A 21,472-nucleotide genomic window follows, 5' to 3' on the forward strand; every position below is an offset into this window, starting at 1 on the left:
ACATATATATAGCAAATTTATAATATTACTTTTTTACTCATAACAAGACTTGATTTTATTAGCTTTTGACGTATAGCAAAACGGTCGTGGCTATTATACAATACGGTACAAATTCATTTTACAAAGTTTTATATTTTTTATTAATAATTTTCACATTATAATATTACAAACTTTACATTGACATATTATTTCAACGTCCATAAGAAGATAGACAATAAGTTAGGCTGCTGACCCACAAATTTCCATCTCATTAGATTCTCACCAATCCATCACTATGAAATGACAAAATTAACAATAGTTCAAAATGCAATTATCATTGTGGGCACTAAACAAACAACTCACACCCACTTCAAATCAAGCCTGTCATTTCTATATTAACTCTATTTGCACTCACATAAATTATCCTCTCCTCTGCTGTCTGCTTCATGAACGTGATTTGATATCTTAATTAATTATAATCTTAATTAATAATCTACTTGATCATGATGTTTACCATCAGCATTTAAAGTTTATTTATTGAGTTCTCGGTTTTTTCCACCCAAATAATCATCGAATGAAACTTTGAATTTTTAAAATATTATTTTATTATTTAAATTTATATATATTTTAACAGTAAACAAAGAGCAAACTTGATTCAGATTATTAGAGTTTCTGAAGAGGGGATGTGAATGAGTATTTTGATAATAAAAAATAGGTTAGACTTTGGTGATTGAGATTGATCAGAATCTAACTTAGGAGCTATAAATATGCAAACCCTAATTGTTTGATTGTTGGCAATTGATGGGGTTGGTGAGAGTAAGATTTGAAGAGTTTTGGTAAGTGATGACCAGATAAGAGAATTAATAGTGACGGTGTGAGGTCGTAACGATGTTGGAATAAAAAACGGAACATAAATTTAGATAATAAAATAGTATTTTAAAAATCTGAACATGATCTGATATCTTAATCAATTATAAACTTAATTAATCAAACTACTTGACCATGATGTTTACTATCAGCTTTCTTTTAAAGTTTATTTATTTACATAAAATGGAAAACATTTTAATAAAGTGAATTAAGATTGGATAAACTTGAAAAATAAAAATAAACTCATCTAATTATTGAATAAGTTAAAACCATTATGTTTCTGATGTTGATACATGCAAAAATTAATTAATAAATATTGGATTTGAATTTCCATCTTTAGTAATATGAATTATTTAATTACATGCATGTATTGACATTTTCTTGTAACTTATTTATTTATTTATTTTAGTAATATTATTAATCCACATGCAATACCCTACTAATATATAGTAGTTATGAAGTTGACAAATATTTTAATTATTTTTAAGGTAACTTAATCACATGCATTGTCATATAATCTGGCTTAATTAACTTAATTAATCAGTTCTCCAAACGTAATCTCATGATATATTATACTATATTACATAGCATATTTCAATTTTTTTTTTTTTGTTCTGTTCGCACTATTATTATTAGGAAATTAAGGTCAAAAATAGATGATTAAATTATTTGTTAATTTAATAATTAATTAAGTTGATGTCAGGTTATGCATATATATTTGTAAATAAGTTAAAAATAATTAATTAAGCAATGTCTATCATACTGACTTGATCGAACTCTAACTTGTTTTTTGATGATAAATTAATTTTTCTTTAATTTTTTTTTTTTTTTATCATATACATTTGGTAGCATTAAAATAAAGATTTGAGCAACCCCTTTGCATGCCAAGAGCAAATAATAAGCTTAAATTAATCAAGAAACCTTTTAATATTAATTAAATAAAAATTAATTTTTAATTACCTCTGCCATTTAATTTCATTTTTAATATTCTTCATCTATTGTATATTTTTCTAAAAAAGTAAAATTGATAATTCAAAATAGAAGGATTAAATTAAGTTCTTATTGATGATTGATATGGGCCTAGATGGGCCTAAGCCAACTCAACAATGCAAAAATATTTCCGAAAAGTATTTACTGAAGATTGATATGGGCCTATGTCCAATCTATAATACAAAAATTGAATGGGCCTAGATGGGCCTGTGTCGAGTCTAAAATGCAAAAAATTGAATTCTATTGCTGGGAATTAATTAATTCTATATCAGAAATTCACCAAAAACTTTCCAAAACCAGTAATTAGGTTCTAAAATCCAAACAACCATATGTTATACTAAATATGAGGACATTATATTCAGACTAATTTTCAATTGAGAGGGCATCAATGCCATGAAGTGAAGGAAATCCGGCTTCGAGCGAAGCATCGGATACACGTTTTTTGAGCTCTGATTCTGAACATCAAGGAACTTTGTGATGTTAGGAAGAACAAGCTCTCTACAATAGATATGTAACAAGGGGACCTTGGATAAGACACTTCCCTTCTGAATGTCTAGACCTTCTGGCCTTTGCAACTTCTACGGTGTACCATTCGTGGGCTTGACATTGGCATGAGGCATTTGCTTCCATATCTCCGGTGCATAAACCAACCATACTTATAGTCACCAACAATAGGAGTGCCTAGAGCTTCAGCACAGTGGACGCGGAGCTGCATGAAACCAAGTTATCAAATTAGGTACTGTTTAAACAATACCTTTTTTCCCAAAGAAATCCAACTTATTTCTGAATTATCCAAAAAAAAAAGAACTATGCTGCAGGATACAAAAGCTAAAAGCTTAGAAGTTGTATACTTGTCTCCCTTGTTTTTTCAACTTAAGCTCAGAAGTTCATTCAAAAATGAGAAAATATAAAATCCAGTTCAGCGAAGAAACGTATACATCAGAAGCCATGAATTTTATTTTTCCTTTGGGTGAAATATAGTCAGAATAAAGGTCAATCAAGTTTGTTTTCCTTTCATTAGTTTTCTCATCAACCAAACATGGAAAATCAGCTTCCGTTCTCAAATCAATATATTTGTGTCACCACTCAAAAAAAGATATTTTTTTATGCAAGAGTACCTAATAGGGCTGTCAAAGCTACTCAACTCATTCCAATTCAGTTGGTTTCATGGTACCTGATGCTTTCAGCTAGTACGTAGTTGCAATTCAATCCATGAGCATCCATTCATCATAGGACTTAGCATTCGATATTCAGTTATGGCGTCTTGGGAAGCCTCGAGACCTGAGTGCTAAGCGAATATGATTCTTTCAGTCTTACAGTCATCATGAAGCACCTACAATCAACAACAAATAAATATACAATCACATTAATGCTTTGCGCAGATGACCTCAAATCCCAAAAGAAGCTATTCATTATCTACTAAAGCAGTTACCTTTGAAAAAGGAGCACGAATTAACCCTTGCTTTTTCTCGGGAGATCGATGCCCAATGCTTTTGATACATTGCTTAACATGCTAAAGGCTAATTGCTTAACATGCACTATTCAAAGGCTAAGACTCTCAAGAAGTATATGACATAATTTCAAACAATTAAAATGATCTAGACCATCTCATTTAATCAACTGGGTTGCAAAATGGATTTAGTACTTTACATGACGATTTCGCTTTACAGGCTCCCTATATTTCTGCCCATCAAAAGTAGGCCGTTGGACTCTCTATCAATACGATGTCCCTAAAATATCCATATCGATCAGAACAATTAGAAGGAAAGCAAGACAAATAGAATGGAAAGAAATCATCCTAGCAGAGGCAAAAATATTCAAACGACATGGATATAGCTGAGATACTTTCAAACCAAAAATGTCATGCACCAAGACCATGGAATGAATGTTAAAATCGTTACGACCATGCCAAAGTTAAAATTATTATATGCAACAAAGACACTGAGAAATTAAGATAAATGGTATATTGATATCACATATAAAACAAAACTTATATCTATAGGCATTACAAAACCATTAGTCAATCTAAACAAGAAAACAATAATATGCTACATTAACAATATATTATAAAATAATATTGTTAACATATATGAGATATGGTATGCTAACAAAGACCATCAGCTTTCATTGACTTGAAATTTTCATCAGAAGATTTATAGGACAAAAAACCTAGACAAAGAAGATTAGTTCAAAATTCTCATTAATCCATGCACAATTTTTACTTGACTTAAACATTATTTTACTAGGCTAGTGATGGAACTCCCTACCAATTTCACACAATCCCAGCAACACAATAAGCAAAAAATGCAGAAAAAGAGCACTTTAATTCTGGAAACAAATATGTATTGTCTTAACTAAATGGAAATGACAATCATAAGAACAATTATCAACAACAAGTGTAATTTAACAGATAGTCCCAACAATTCAAGGAGTTGGGGGCCTCCTTTAATGACTCTTAATAATTTCCATTGAATAAGGACTTCTTGAGAGCCATCCACTAATGTGCAGACTGCCAACACTGATTCAAATTGCACCAGGAGCTCCATGTCCTTGGTGAGGAAGGATGGTAGAGCTCCATGTCCTTGTGTAGGTTTAAGTTGAGATACGTGAAAAACAGGATGGATTTTAGATGTTGGCGGTAGCTCCAGTTTGTAGGTGACTTGTCCAATCTTCTCTAAAATGGTAAATGGTTCATAAAAGTAAGGATTTAGCTTCTCATTGAGTTTGGTGGCCAAGGATTTAAACCAGTATGGGTGGTGCTTCAAAAACACCTGATCTCCTAGTTGAAAAGTGATATCCTGGCGGTGTAAATCGGCATTTGTCTTCATGTGGCCCTAGGCGACAGTTAGATTATGTTTTAGCTCATCCAAAATGGAATTACATTTTGCCATTTGCTGGTTCACCTTTTCGACCAATGATGGGCAGTCTGTGAAGCAGAGAAGAGTGGGTGGATCCCTGCCATAAAGTGCTTTGAATGGTGTCATTTTGGTTGAATTGTGGTACATAGAGTTGTACCAAAATTATGCCTAGGCCAACCACTGTGGCCACTGCTTAGGTTGAGTGCTACAAAAGCATCGTAGATAAGCTTCCAAACATCGGTTGACGACCTCTGTTTGTCCATTGGTCTAAGGGTGATATGCTGAACTAAACTTTAGCTTAGTGCCTGTTGCCTAAAATAATTCTTGCCAAAATTGACTAATAAACACCCTGTCTCAGTCAGATATAATCGACTTTGGGAAGCCATGAAGTTTCACAATTTTTGAAATAAAGAGAGCAACACATCCTTGGCATTATAGGGGTGACACAAGGGAAGAAAGTGATTGTATTTGGTGAATATGTCCACTACCACCATGATTGTGTCCTAACCTTTGGCTTTGGGTAACCCCCATATAAAATCCATACTAACATCCTCAAACACTTGGGTGGGAATGGGTAAAAGTAGGAGTAACCTCATTGGTTTTAGGGCTGATTTTTTATTCAACTGACAAATAGAGCATTTCTACACAGACTCTTGAATATCCCTCTTAATTCCCTCCCAAAACACTAGGTTTATCACCCTCTTATATGTTCTGAAAAAACCAGAATGTCCACCTCTTGGACTGCAATGGAATGAATTCATTGAACAACTTAAGAATAAACTTAGAGGATTTTGGTAAGACCAACCTGTTTTTGTAGAGTAGACAACCACGACAAAGGCTATAGTTTGGTAGATTATTGGGGTCAAACAGGAGGTCTTCGATGATGGTTTGGAGCTTGGCATCTTGCTATGCTTCAGCTACAAGTTCATCAAATTTTGAGAAGGTCACGACAAAAAAAGCAGCTAACTCAATGCCTTCTTCTCTTTTAGATAGGGTGTCGGCCATTTGATTAGAGCTGCTCGGTTGATAATGGATTTCAAAAGAGTAGCCTAGGAGCTTAGAAATCCACTTTTGTTGCTCAACTGTCTTTACCCTCTGATCTGTCAAAAAATACAAACTCTCTAGTCAGTTTTGATAATGAATTTATGCCCGATAAGGTAGTGGCTCCATTTGTGAACTACGAACACGATTGCCATAAGTTCTCCCTCATATACGACTTTTGCCTGACTGACTAGAAAATGCTTGCTAAGGAAAGCAATTGGGCGCTATTTTGAACCAGTACAACTCCCATCCTTGGCCCAAGGCGTTCCTGTGGACCTCAAATGATAGGCTAAAATTGGGATAGCCAGATGAGAACCGATGTCATGGTAGTTTTCAGTGCTCAAAAGCTTGTTGGGCTATGACTCATATTTGAAGATCTTTTCGAAGCAATGAGTCAATGGTTGAGCAATGGAACGTAATCCTTAACAAATCTTTTGTAGTACTAGGGGTGAGCACGGGTAGCGGGTAGAACCGAACCGGGGTAAGAACCGAACCAGAACCGGAACCTACCCAGAACCTGCACTGTGCGGGTAGGTTCCGGTTCCAATTTTTTGGAACCGCTACTTGGGCGTTCCGTTCCGGTTTCTTACCCCGAGGAACCGGAACCGAACCGAACCTGTAAAAGGGTACCCTGTTTGGAACCTATAGGGGGTACCCTGTTGGAACCTGTTTGGAACCTGTTTTGGAACCTTTTTGGAACCTGTTTGGAACCTGTTTGGAACCTGTTTGGAACCTGTTTGGAACCTGTTTTGGAACCTGCTTGGAACCTGTTTTAGAACCTATATTGGAACCTGTTTTTGGAACCTATTTAGAACCTATTTTGGAACCTGGATTATAATGAAATATTTGTGAAATGTAAATAATGAGGGAGTTTCTATTATTTTACATATAAAAAAATTTAAAATAAAAAGTTAATTTTTAGAATAACCTAATAAATAATAATAACGAATACAATTATACTTATTACATATAATTACACCATATTAAAAGCTTTAATATATTATAATCATTAATATTAAAGTTTATCAATTAAGTGAATAATTTGAATTATATCCAATTAAAAGCGTTTTACATTTTTAATGTTATTAAAAGAATTATTTGAATAAAATAGTATATTTGATTGAGTAATAATATATAGTTATTTTACTTCAATTATCAAGTTCTAAGTATATCTATAATAAATTAGTAATTATTAATTATATATGAAAATTGATAAACATTATAAATTTAATTACTAGTTAAATATCATACTTAATCAATTATAACATTACATTATAGTTAAATGATACTTAATTAATTATATTGTATAACATTACTTATTGATTTATAGTATAATTAATTATAGTATTACATTATTGATTACTGCTTAATTAATTGACTTTATTATAAACTTAGTACAACTTAATTAAATGATTAAAAATTTAATTAATTATAATATTACATTAAAATTTATATATGATTGTTTAATAGTTAATTCACTATAACATTACATTATAGTATGATATATAATTAATTATAACATTACATAATTAAATTTACTAATTGATTATGAGTTATGATATTTGTTTTAACATTAGTAATTACTAATTTGCTACATAAACATTAGCACAATACTAATTAAATGATAAGAAATTTAATTTTATAACTTACCTTATAAACATTTCATTATAAACATTAATTAACATTACATTATAGTTAAATAATTACTCAATTAAATTATAATATTATTATATTACATTATATATTATGATCCTTACTTAATTATAGCATTACATAGTTAAATGATAATAATTAATTTTGTATGAATTTATAACATTACTTATAAACATTGTAATTTACTAATTTACTATATTATTACATTACTTAATTAAACGATTAATTTAATTAATTATAACATTACCTTATATATTTATAATTAATTACTTAATCAATTATACACTTCTATTATAACATTAGTATATTAATCAAATAATTTGAAATTTAATTAATTATAATATTAATTATAGATTTATGTATGACTATTTAATTCATTACAAACTTACATTATACTATTATAGTATGATCATATAATAATATAACATTACATAATTAATAATTACTTAATTGATTATGAGTTATGATATTATATTTTAAACATTAGTAATTACTAATTTACTATATAAACATTAGCACAATATAATTGAATGATAAAAATTTAATAATTATAACATTATCTTATAAACATTCATTATACACTTAATTAGCATTACATTATAGTTAAATATTACTCATTAATTATAATATTATAATATTACATTAATTATGATTACTTACTTAATTATAGCTATATAGTTAAATGATTACATTTACTTAATTAGTTATGAATTTATAACATTACATTATACATTAGTAATTTACTATACTATTACATTACTTAATTAAACGATTAAAAATTTAATTAATTATACATACTTTATATATTTGTAATATGATTACTAATCAATTATAACATTCATTATAAACATTAGTAATTAATTAAATGATTTGATTGAATTAATTATAATATAAATTATAGATTTGTAGTGTATTACTTAATTCATTATAACATACATTATATTATTATAGTGATCATATAATTAATATAACATTACATAATTAAATAATTACTTAATTGATTATGAGTTATGATATTATATTTTAAACATTAGTAATTACTATTACTACATAAACATTAGCACAATACTTAATTAAATGATAAGAATTTAATTAATTAGAACATTACCTATAAAACATTAATTAAGCATTACTTATAGTTAATAATTACTCAATAAATTATAATATTATTATATTACATTTATTATATCACTTACTTAATTATAGCATTAATAGTTAAATGATTACATATTACTTAATTAGTTATGAATTTATAACATACATTATACATTAGTAATCTACTATACTATTACATTACTTAATTAAACGATTAAAAATTTAATTAATTATAACATTACTTTATATATTTGTAATTAATTACTTAATCAATTATACATTCCATTATAAACATTAGTATATTAATTAAATGATTTGAAATTTAATTAATTATAATATTAATTATAGATTTGTAGTATATTACTTAATTCATTATAACATTACTTATACTATTATAGTATGATCATATAATTAATATAACATTACTAATAAATATATTACTTAATATGATTATAGTTATGATATTATATTTTAAATATTAGTAATTACTAATTTACTACATAAACATTAGCACAATACTTAATTAAATGATAAGAAATTTATTAATTATAACATTACCTTATAAATTATTATTAACCTTACTATAGTTAAATAATTACTCAATTAAATTATAATATACTATATTACATTAATTATAATCACTTACTTATTATAGCATTATATAGTTAAATGATTGCATATTCCTTAATTAGTTATACTTATACTTACTATAAACATTAGTAATTTACTATACTATTATTACTTATTAAACGATTAAAAATTTAATTATTATAACATTACTTTATATATTTGTAATATGATTACTTAATCAATTATAACATTCCATTATAAACATTATTATTAATTAAATGATTTGAAATTGAATTAATATAAATATTATATAGATTTGTAGTATGATACTTAATTCTTATACATACATTATACTATTATATTATGATCATATAATTAATATAACATACACTAATTAATTATTACTTAATTGATTATGACATTTATTATAAACATTAGTAATTTACTAATTTGCACATATTAACTAATTATTATAATTTTATTATATAACATTATATATAATTTATGGTATAGTTTATTTAATTAATTATAACATTCTATTATAACAATATTATAATACTTAATTAAATGATTAACAATTTAATTAATTATAATATTACATTATAATTAAATAATTATTACTTAATTAATTATACCATTACAATTTACATTGTAGTATGATCACTTAATTAATTATAACATTACAATTTACATGTATGATCACTTAATTAATATAACATTACAATTTACATGTAGAATATGACACTTATTTATTATAACATACTTGTTTCTAATATTAAATTACTAAATTATATTTGGTATATTATAAATACCCAATTAACCAATTATAACATTAAATTAATATTATAAACATTAATAATTTATTAACTTATCAAATAGACCCCTGGCAATGGCAAGGCTAGTATAGTATTAAGAATTGTTGTTTGTTTAATATGATTTTGGTGAAGTTATTTTATGTGAATTGTGATGAATAATTGTTTGTGTTTTGGTTTTGATTGACGAATTTTATGTGAATTGTGATGAATTGATGAATTCAAGCGTTGCTTAGAGATTACGGTTATGAGTTACATTGGACACAAATGAATGAATAACGAAAATTTTTTAGGGTGTTATTTGTAAACTTATAAGGTGTTTTTGTTAGTTTTTAAACTATAGGGGGTAATTGATTTTTTACAGGGTCCCCTGTAAAGGACCCGGAACCTGCATTTTAGGTTCCGGTTCCTTGAATTGAAGAACCTGTACTGTGCGGTTCCGGTTCCGGTTCCTTTTTTTGGGAACCTGTACTGTGCGGTTCCGGTTCCGGTTCCCCGGAAAAGTGCAGGGTACCCGGAACCGCTCACCCCTAGTAGTAGCCTATTAGCCCCAAGAAATCCCTCAGACTTTTGATAGTGTGTGGAATAGGCTATGATAGCATTGATTCAATCTTCGCAGGATTAGCCTCGACCCCATTAGAGGAAATCAGATGACCCAAGTACTCCAGCTTCTGCTGCTCAAATATACACTTCTTGTAGTTAACTACCAGCTCATTCTCGGTAAGGATTTGGAAGGCATGTCTCATGTGATCGAGATGAGTTTCTAGATTAGGGCTATAGATCAATATGTCATCGAGAAATACCAATATGAACTTTCTCAAGATTGGTTTGAATATGGATTCATTAAGGCTTGGAAGGTTTTTTTTTGGGGGGAGGGGGGGGGGGGGGCGCATTAGTCAATCCAAAGGGCATAACCAGGAACTCATAATGCCTCCATGAGTCCTAAAGACTATTTTCGGCACATCTTCTTCCTTTACTCTAATATGGTGATAACCAAACTTCAAATCCAGTTTAGAAAATATTATTGCCCCAACCAATTCATCTAGCAGCTTGTCAATGGAAGGGATAAGAAACTTGTCTGGTATGGTAAGGTTGTTGAGGGCATGATAATCAACACAAAAGCGCCAACTGTCATGTTTTTTCTTTACCAACAACATCAGACTGGCAAAAAGGTTGGTACTTGGTTGGATGATTCTTGTCACCGTTATCTCCCCAACTAATCTTTCTGTCTCATTTTTTTGGGCATAGGAATATTTGTATGGTCGTAGGTTAGGAGGTTTGGCTTTTGTCTTGGAGAACTATGGAATGATTAATGGGTCTTTTAGGAGGTAGTTTGTTAGGATGTTCAAATAGGCGGTGAAACTCCTTTACAATGGCAGCAACCCCAAGTTCTACTGGTTCATTTTTTTCCTCACCTCTACTCTCTATGGAGCAAAACTCTACCACATACCCAGCCTCCCCACTCTGCAACGTCTTGAGCATCGCTTTAAGTGAGACTACGATCTTGACTAGGGAGGGATCACCCTGTAACACTATCTTCTTCCCGTTACTAACAAAAGCCATGGTCACAATTTTCTAATTAAAGCACACATCTCCTAGTGTGCTCAACCAAGCGATACCCAACACCATATCTGTCCCATTAGATCAAATGGGAAGAAATCCTGCTTTAACTCAACCTCCTGAATTCTCATACTCACATTCCTGCAAATACCCTCCCCTTTGACTGTAAATCCATTTCCTACCATAACCCTAAACGGCTTCCCCTTCTCAACTTCCAAACCCAACTTTCGCACCAATTCATTTAAAATAAAGCTCTGGGAAGCCCCACTATCCACCAAAATGATCCCTATCTCAGCTCCAATCAGACCTCTGAGCTTCAGAGTCTTGTCCGTTGTCATACCCACAATAGAATTCATTGACAAGGCTAAGGGGTTACCTGCCATGGGGGTTTCTTCATCGGTTTCAGGGGTGGGTTCTTCCTGCTTCGGAGCTTCCTCATCTGTCACCAATAAAATCTGTAGTGACTTGCCCTTGCATCTATGGTTGGGCCAAATTTTTTCATTGCACTTGGTCCCTCTTATGTTGTATTTCGCCGTCAGTCATTCACCAGAAATTCTCACCTCTAAAGCCCAGAGTTGCCATTTCCATCGATCTTTCTCTTTTGTCGTCAAATCGATTTGGGACAAAATTTTGCCCTAAATTGGTATTTCGTGGAAATGGACTCCACGTATTTGGGCGCCATGGATCCGGGTTTAGGGTGACCCGGGGTACTGATCCACTTTAGGATTTTGGGCCTTAACCATTTTGGATTTGTTCCTCTCCAAAACTCAATTCTTCTCCTCCACTCAATGGGTTTGATCCATTAGTGTGAACAGTGTAGTGGGCTAGGTTAGATGCATTTCAGCCCTTATCTCTTTTTTGAGCCCATTTGAAAATACTCCCATCAAGAGCTCTTCCCCTACCTTACACAAAGGCGCAGCATGTGCCTCAAAGTTTTCTCTATACTCTGTAACTGTGCTAGTCTACTTCAGTGCCACCAGCGCTTCGTACGCTAACCTTTGAAGGATGGTCTAAACCTTGCAACCACAGTAGCCTTAAAGGCTTCCCACGAACTGATTGGCGCCCTCAATTCAACCCATTGATACCAGTTCAAAGCACATCCCTCCATACATACTGCCTTAGCTTCCCCTTTCTCTTCTTCCTCATAATGATTGACTATAAAATACCGACCAGCTTTGAAAGTCCAGTCGTAAGGATCTTTTCCATTGAACACTGGCAACTCCAATTTCTTATTCTTCCTCTCATCCTTTGAACTTTCTGTTTCCTTAGTCCGATCAACCACGTCGTTGTCGCAGCTGTTTGAGTGCTCACCGTTACTCGTCTTGCCTTTATTATGACTAGTACTAGCCTCCCTTTCCTCCTTCAACCTCATCCATTCTTAAAGCTCAAGTAGGTAACCTTTGATGCTTCCCAGTTCTTCCTTCACACTCCCCATTTCCTTCTCCACTTTTCCCATCTCTTTTTCCAATCCATCAACCTTTTGTTCCATTTTCGATTTAGTCATTACCCAAACAAGGCTTTAATACCAATTTGATGGAAGTCCCTACCGATTTCACACAATCCTAGCAACACAATAGGCAAAAAATGCAGAGAAAGAGCACTGTAATTCTTGAAACAAATTTGTATTGTATTAACTAAATGGAAATGACAATCATAAGAAAAATTATCAATAACAAGTGTAAAGTAACTAGATCTGGCAAAACGGATCTAGACCTGCGGGTCCACCCTATACCCAAGAAAAAAATATAAGGTGCAAGTGCTTGAAATTGGACCTGTTTTCTTTGATCGTACCTGACCTGATCTGTTTTGCCAACGGGTTAGGCGGGTAAACTTGCGGGTGCTCGTGGGTACCTGTTTGTGTTAAAAAAAGAAATTAAAAGAATTTTTATCATTCCTTTTCCCCCAAATTGCAATATTTGAAATCCCCAACTTTTCCCTCAACACTTTTACGCCTCCACTCCACTCCACCGTCAATCTGCTCCCCACTCCACCATCAATCTACTCTCCACTCCACTGCCAAACTCGAACTCACTCTGAATCGCTCATCAATCTGCTCTCCAGACTCTACTCCACCGTCAGTTCGTCACTCTCAAAGGCATCAGAATCTCTCATCAATTTCCAGGTCAGTTTCTTCTCTGATATTTTGTTTTCGAGCTGGCTTTTATTTTTGTGTTTTTATCATCTTCAACAGTTCAACAGCAAAGGTTTGCTTCTTGACTTTAATTTCATTTTCAAGCCCTGTCTCCTTACCGTCGTTGCCCATTCCTTTATCATCTTTGCACACCCCACTCTCCTCTCCTCTCCTCTCCTCTCCTCTCCTCTATCTTCAACAGTTCAGTGGCAAAGGTTTGCTTCTTGACTTTAATTTGATTGTTAATGTGTTTGATTGTCACTAGTAATCTATGGGTTTAAATTTGTGTCTGATAGTTACTGGAGATTTGTGGATTTTAATTTGTGTTTGATTGTCACTGGAAATCTGTGGGTTTCAAATTGTATTTAATTGTTACTGGAGATGTGTGGGTTTTATAGTGTTGTTGGTGGTAGCACCGTAGCAATGGTTGCTTTGTGCATTTTATGTCTTTTTTTCAATCTTATTTTTTATTTTTCTAATTTAGTTTATTTAGGAAAACTTGAATTTTGATTGATTAGAAATTCGTTGGTTTGATTTTAGGAACTTTACATTGGTTTATGTGTTTAGTTGTTGAAGAAAAAAAATCTCTAAGAGACAATATATGGTTTGTGTGGTATCAGTTAGGACTTAGGAGAAAAACTATTTTACAAATGCTTTAAGGTCTGAAATTCAGAAAGAATTGGAGACTACACAAAGAAAACACTTGGATCACCTAGTCCGCGGAGGGTTACTAGTTAGTATAACTTGTTTTTGTTTTGGGGTAAAAACCTTCCTTGCTTGATGTCTAATATTTGGCTTCCATTGTCTCTGCATTGTAACAGGTACCTAGAAGGATATCAAGGAGTCGTAGTCCTAGTCTCCTAGAAGGTTCTTTTCTTCTCACAATTATATAATGTATTTGGCAAATCATTTGTCCTACCTAGATTTCTATATATTATTTATTTATTAACATATGTCTGTCTACACTGTCATGCAACTAATGATAATTTTGCTATAATTTTTTAATTGAATTAATTGTAAAACAATTAGGCTTGGATAATCTTCAGCTCCCGAGTTCTTTTTTTTTATACAAACAAAACTATGCATTAACTAGCTTATTATTACAATTTTTCTTACTATTAGTAAAAAAAATCTCAAAACTGGAATGAGTTCAACTAAATAACCTTTACTTGTCATTGAAATGGTATAACCCCTCAAATTATTATTATTATTTTTTTGTAGTCTCAAGCATTGACATGGCGGATGCTGAGACTATGGATACGGATATGGTTAACGTGAGAGCAAGTGACGATGCTTCTAAGGTCATGCCACCTTCTTCTAATTTTAGTATTCTTGCAACTAGTTCTAGAAGTAAACGTAAAAAATCAGAAGTTTAGAATTACTTTGAGACATATTTTGATGAGATAAGAATGAGAGGGCGAGGTATAAGACATGCAATAAAACTTATGCATATGGTAGTGCCACACATGGGACTAAAAATTTGAAGTGTCACATGGAAGATTGTCCAAAACGTGTCAACCATGATGTAGGGCAATTATTGATTGATCATGATCATAAATTGCAAAGTAGAAAGATTAGTCAAGAGACTTATCATGAATATATGACATTATCAATTATTCAACATAATTATTCATATTCATATGTGAAGAATCAATGAACTATGAGAGTCTTTTCATATGTGTGTAAGGAGCTTAAGCATTATTCTAGGAACACCGCTAATTAAGGTGGATTGCTTAAAAATATATGAAAGGATGAAGCAAAAATCTAAGCTTGAATTAGGGAGGCTTACTAGTAGAATATGTTTAACTTCTGATGTTTGGACTTTTGGTACAACTGAGGGATATATTTTTTTGACGGCTTATTATATAAATGAGGATTGAGAGTTACAAAGTAAAATACTGAACTTTTGCCATATTTCTCCTCCACACTCAAGGATTGTTTTGGCAGATAATATTATGACTTTCTTGCAAGAATGGGGAATTGAAAAGAAAGTTTTCTCAATTACTTTGGATAATGCAAGTAGTAATGAACTAATGATAGGATGGAGGATATTTTGAGGAACCAGCTTTGTTTGCAGAATGCTTTGTTATGTAGGGATGAATTTTTCCATGTGCGATGTTCAGCACATATCTTGAATCTTATTGTTCAAGAAGGGTTAAAAGCTACTAGTGTCACTTTCAATAAGATTCAAGATAGTGTGAAATATATTAAAGCAACTAAGGCTAGAAGAATCAAGTTTGGAGAACTTGTTGTACAAATAGGGGGGAAAAGCTCAATGGGGTTGAGATTGGATGTTTCCACTATATGGAATTCGACATTTTTAATGCTTGAAACGATGTTAATATATCATCCTGTGTTTGTGGCTTTATCAACAATAGATCCCAGTTATAAATTTTGTCCATTAGATGAAGAATGGGATAGGAGGGCAAGGATATGCAAGTTCTTGGAACCATTTTATGATATTACGACTTTATTCTCATGTTCCAAATATCCTATAGCAAACTTGTACCTGAAATGTGTGTGGGAAATTCAATTGCGTTTAATTGAAGAGAGGATGAGTGAGGATGAAGTTGTTTAAAGCATGGTGGAACAAATGATCCCAAAATTTGCAAAATATTGGGATTCTTATAGTTTTGTGTTGACGATTGCAACTATTCTTGACTCACGTCTCAAGTTTTAGTTTGTGGAACATGCTTTCAAGAAAGTTTATGATTTAACTACTGCCACACGACAGTTGAAGGTTGTTAAGAATAACTTGCAAAAGCTTTTTCAAGCTTACGAGGCTCAATGTTCCAAAGAAGTTCCTGCCTCACCTTTAGCTGTTTCTCCTGCGAGTGGTCCTACTCTTGGTGGGCGTGTAGATCATTCTTCTGTAAGTCACTATACTTTTTAGTTTTTATATTCTTGTGATAAATAAAGTATTGTTTATTTTTAATTTTAACTTTTGACACTTAACTATTTAAATGGTACAGGATTTTGACAACTATGAGAGTGATCTATGAGAGTGATTTTATTTCCACTAAGAAATTCGAATTAGATGAGGTTTGATCGCGTCAAATATTAGAATTTGGATATCATCGATCATTGGAAGAACAATTGTGATTGTTATCTGGTACTTGCCATGATGACTCGTGATATCATGGCAATACCAATAACATCCGTTGCTTCGGAGTCCGCTTTTAGTGTTGGCAGTAAAGTGCTCAACAAATATCGAAGCTCACTTCGACCAAAAAATGCAAACTCTTTGATATGCACTTGGACTTGGCTATATGGATATGAGTTTACAAGTAACATGTTAACATAATATTTCATATATTTACATTTATTAATATTAGTAGTTGATCATTGTTTTGTAGATGATGATGTGTATGATGATCCGGATGCATGATGATCTTGATGTGCCATTAATTAATCCCGGGACTGTGGAATCAAGAGACTCTACCACCCCTACCGTGGGATGAACATTTGTTGCCCAAAAATGTTTTTTGTTGAACATGTGATTATGTATTTGTTTATTTTAGTTGATATTTGTAGTTTTGTATTATATGTTATTGACTTATTGTGTTTGTTTATGTGTATTACTATTAGTGATTATGTATTTATTTATTTTGGTTGGTATTTATAGTTTTGTATTATATGTTATTGACTTATTGTGTTTGCTTATGTGTTNGAAAAGAAAAAAACATTCAAATGGATTGAAGATGAAGGATGAGATCCACTATGGTATATGTTTGAGTGGAAAATTGAGGTGTCAGATTTTCCATCAAATCTGCTCTTGGATATGATTTCTTGATAACCACATACATATATCCAACTTAAAAGATTCATCTAGTGACAACTCTATGTTGACACGTATAATCCATCTTTGTACGGAAGATTTTGTAGGGGGTGTTAGGTATAAAATAATATATAATCTTTTAAAATTAATAGCAATTACTGTGGTTGATATATATTATTATTTTTTATTTACGTATTTTAAGATTATTTCTTAATTTTAATTTTATTATAATTTTAGTCATAATTATTACAGTTTACAAAAATATTGTAAACTATTTTATTCTTATATATATAAAATTTTAGTACATAAATAATTTTTAAACTTTAAAACAATGATCCAAGACTAGTGATTGGATTTCCATTGGCAGTCAACCACTACCAACTACCAATATCCAATGCTAGAACGACACACGATCGATCAGATTCGATTGACCATGCACCAATCTAATAAAAAATGGTCGGATCCATGATAGTTAATGACCACAAACGTTGTCATTAACGGCTATTCCGACTAGATCTACAACCAGATTGATGCACGACCAACCAGATCGTTCTGGCCATGGTTGTCGACTGGAAGTGGCTTGAATGAATAGGGTTTTTTTGTTAATTTATAAATTTTTATTATGAGAGTATTTTAGCTAAATTCTCAAAAGTAAGGGATTAAAATTAATAATCTAAATAATAATATTAAAAAAAAAAGACAATTCAGTAATCTATATAACATACCTAACAATTTATTCAAATCTAACCAAACCCATTTAGTATAACATTCCCAATAATCTTCAAGTCAACCTATCTTCTCTTTAATATAACATTCATAATAATATAACATTCCCTAAACCAAATACACCCTTAAGATTTATGTTTAGAAAGAAGAAATATATGTCATAGCTTAGGCTCCGTTCGGTTCACTTTTTTGCATTTTTTAGAAAAGTTTTTTGAAAAAAGTTAAAAAAAATTGAATTGAGCGGGTATTACGATGTAGGATTTGAAAATTAATAAAAATACCCCATATGCTTGTTTATTTACTAAACACCCCTATAATAAAACTTTGAAAGTTAACAAAAACACTCCCAACCTACCCATTGAATAATCACAGCCGGCCACCACCACCAGAGGGTGGCCAGAGTTGCCGTATCGGCGCATGACCAGTTGGATCTTGCCGATCGTACGCCGATATGGCCTTTGCCAGCCAGATCTGGCCACATTTGCTCGTCAACGATGGCCAAAGATATGGCCGTCGTTGATGGTCAACGACGACCATATGTTGGCCGTCGTTGACGTTTGGTTACGGCTAAAGATCTGACCGTCAATGGCCAGATCTTTGGCCTTAGATCTGGCCTTTTCCGGCCAGATCCAACGTGGATCTGGCCGGAAAAGGCTAGATCGATGCACCACCGGCCAGATTCAACCGGTAGTGCGCCATTATATCAGATTCCGACCAACTTCTGGCAGTGGTGGCCAGAATCTGGTATAATGTAGGTTTAAGGGTATTTTTGCAATTTCAAAAAAAATATTTACGGGTATTTAATTAAATTAACAAATTTAGGGAGTTTAAAAAAAGTTGAATAATATTGTGAGTTTTTGGGCATTTTACTGTTTAACTTTTTTAGGAATACTAATAATAGTATTTCCAAAAACCAACCAAACGGAGCCTTAGTTTTCTCCAGCAATTCACATCTCAATTTTTTGCTCAAATAGATTCTAAGGTTAATATTTTTTANAAAAAAAAAAAAAAAAAAAAGTCCCAACGGTGGCTCAAAACTCAAAAGATGAAAGATATAAAAAACCAATAAGCAATTGTCTTTCAACATTCTTAATTTATCTAGAGCTATAAGAGTTAATCAACTTGGCAACTTAGGACACCTCGTCATAATCATAAGACAAAGCTGCAACTATCAATGTATCCATGCTGTTATGAACAGGTGGATTACCCTGAGGAGGCTTTTGGTTCGGAGAATATTAGAGTACTTGGAATGTTGGATTATTGGAAAGATAGATTACCTTGAAGATAACTGGGAATCTTTTGGAAAATGTGTTTGGTTAGTTGGTGGGTATGTTATATTAATATGTTTGGTTATGGGGAATAAATTGGTGGGTATGTTATTTAAATTACTAAATTGTCCCATTTTAAAATTTAATATAACATTATTTTTATTATTAATTTTTGAATAATTTTTTTTAACCCCCAATATTTCAAATTTAGATAAAACACCCCCGCTTATATAAAACTTTAATTTATGACGAAATCTCCCCCACCTCCTGCCGCCACCGTAAACCACCTTCGGAAGTCTTCGAAAGTCCCCGTGAGTAGCTCACCGGGACCAAGAGGCTCCGAGATGGCCATTTCTAGCCATATTGATGGTCGAAAACGACCATATTAGGCCAAATCTAGCCGTTAACGGCTAGTTCCATCGATCTGGCTGGAAATGGCCAGATCTGGCCTGATATGGCTGATTTCGGCCATCAATATGGCCGGAAACTGCCATATCGAAGCCTCCTAAAGCCTCCCACCGAATCTCGTTCTTTTTTAGGGACTCCAACGGCGGTCCGTGGTGGTTGGCCTACTGTAGGTGGTGGTGGCTGGGTGGCAGTGGTGGTCTGTAAATTTTTTAAATATAAGGGCATTATTGTCCAAAATTTTAATTAAACAAGGGTAAAATTGAAATATGATATTAATGTAAATTTCTTTTAAAATAGGGGCATAATTGTCCAAAATTTTTATTAATAAGAGATAAAATTGTAACAAAAAAAGATAACCTTGGTAATCTTAAAATACCTAAGAAAATAGAGGTAATCAGGTTACTTCCAATAGTCAGAATAGAATACTATTGGTATTTGAAGATTACCGATATCTTATATTACTTGACAACCAAATGGGTAATCAAGTATTATATTACTTGACAACCAAACATGCTAACAAGTAATATAAGATCACTACCCCCAATAATGTCAAATACCCCCTAACCAAACGCTTCTTGAAGACATATGACATTAAAGAAAGAAAAAGGCAGCATCATGCATATCGAACCTTTGATAGGAAATTTTGGGGCTAATTAGCACAGGTATAAAAGTTAAGAATAATACTATACATACATCATTCATATATAATATTCTCATACAATATTATCTGGCAAGATGTGATTGGGTGAAAGTTTAATTTTAACTTTAAATTAGCCAATCTATCTTACCATATATGTTGTATGAAAATGATGTATGTGTAGATTACTCAAAAGTTAAAGCAGAAAAAATCAAAACTATCAACACGTTTCCCAAGAAAAACATCATAAAACAACTATAATACATCCCATATATAGTACCTTCTATGGGTTCATTTGCCCGACTCTTTCAACTAAAGAATGATCCATATCTGGACCTTCCATCTGAACCAACGACAACAATAGAAATTAAAAAAATAAACTCTTTCCACACAAAAATTAATCATAAACAAAAAGATATGAAACCACAAACAAATACATAACCTTAGAGGAGACAATGTTATAGTAACATTTACCAGCACAAATTGCTATTACTAAAATTCACATTCCTCACTACTTTGAAGTCGCTATACATAGGTACAAGAATTGAAATCAATGAAAGGGACTGGTTAATTTACCAGCATAGTAGCATAGTATGCCCATCAATTTCATTCACATTAATCCTCTATCTTAAAACTTGTTTTATTTCTTGGCCAAACCAAACTCAAAACTAAGACTCTTCCAATGCAGTAATGAAATTTAAATGTATAGCCCAATGCAGTGATTCGGGGTTAAAATAGGAATTATGCGCGAATTCAGGGACTACAGTGTCACTTTCCTATTTTACTGGACTGAGGCAATTTCTCTACCTCAGGGTGACTTTTATTCACTCGATTGAATAACTATTTAACTAAGTTATAAAAGCCCCCAAACCCCCCATATTTAACAAACAAAACCCCATTTAAACTCACAATTAGGGGTTAGGGTTTTCACCAATCATCTCTTCCCCAAAAACCACCATGAAACCAAAGATTTCCCGCGAAACCAGAAAACCCAGAAGCAAAATCAACCAAACGAAGAAATTACAAGCACCCCAGATGAGTTCTCTTTCTCCATAATGAGAATTGGAGTTTCCCAGATCTGCAAATCACTCGGGTTTAA

General features: G+C 32.2%; 1 pseudogene; it reads right to left on the reverse strand.

Annotated features, from left to right (window-relative positions):
- Positions 1-2,168: 2,168 nt before the first annotated feature.
- Positions 2,169-19,680, reverse strand: LOC116139279 (annotated as a pseudogene).
- Positions 19,681-21,472: the final 1,792 nt, after the last annotated feature.

This window comes from Pistacia vera, unplaced genomic scaffold (assembly GCF_008641045.1).
Source record: "Pistacia vera cultivar Batoury unplaced genomic scaffold, PisVer_v2 Contig35, whole genome shotgun sequence".
Taxonomy (NCBI): Eukaryota; Viridiplantae; Streptophyta; class Magnoliopsida; order Sapindales; family Anacardiaceae; genus Pistacia; species Pistacia vera.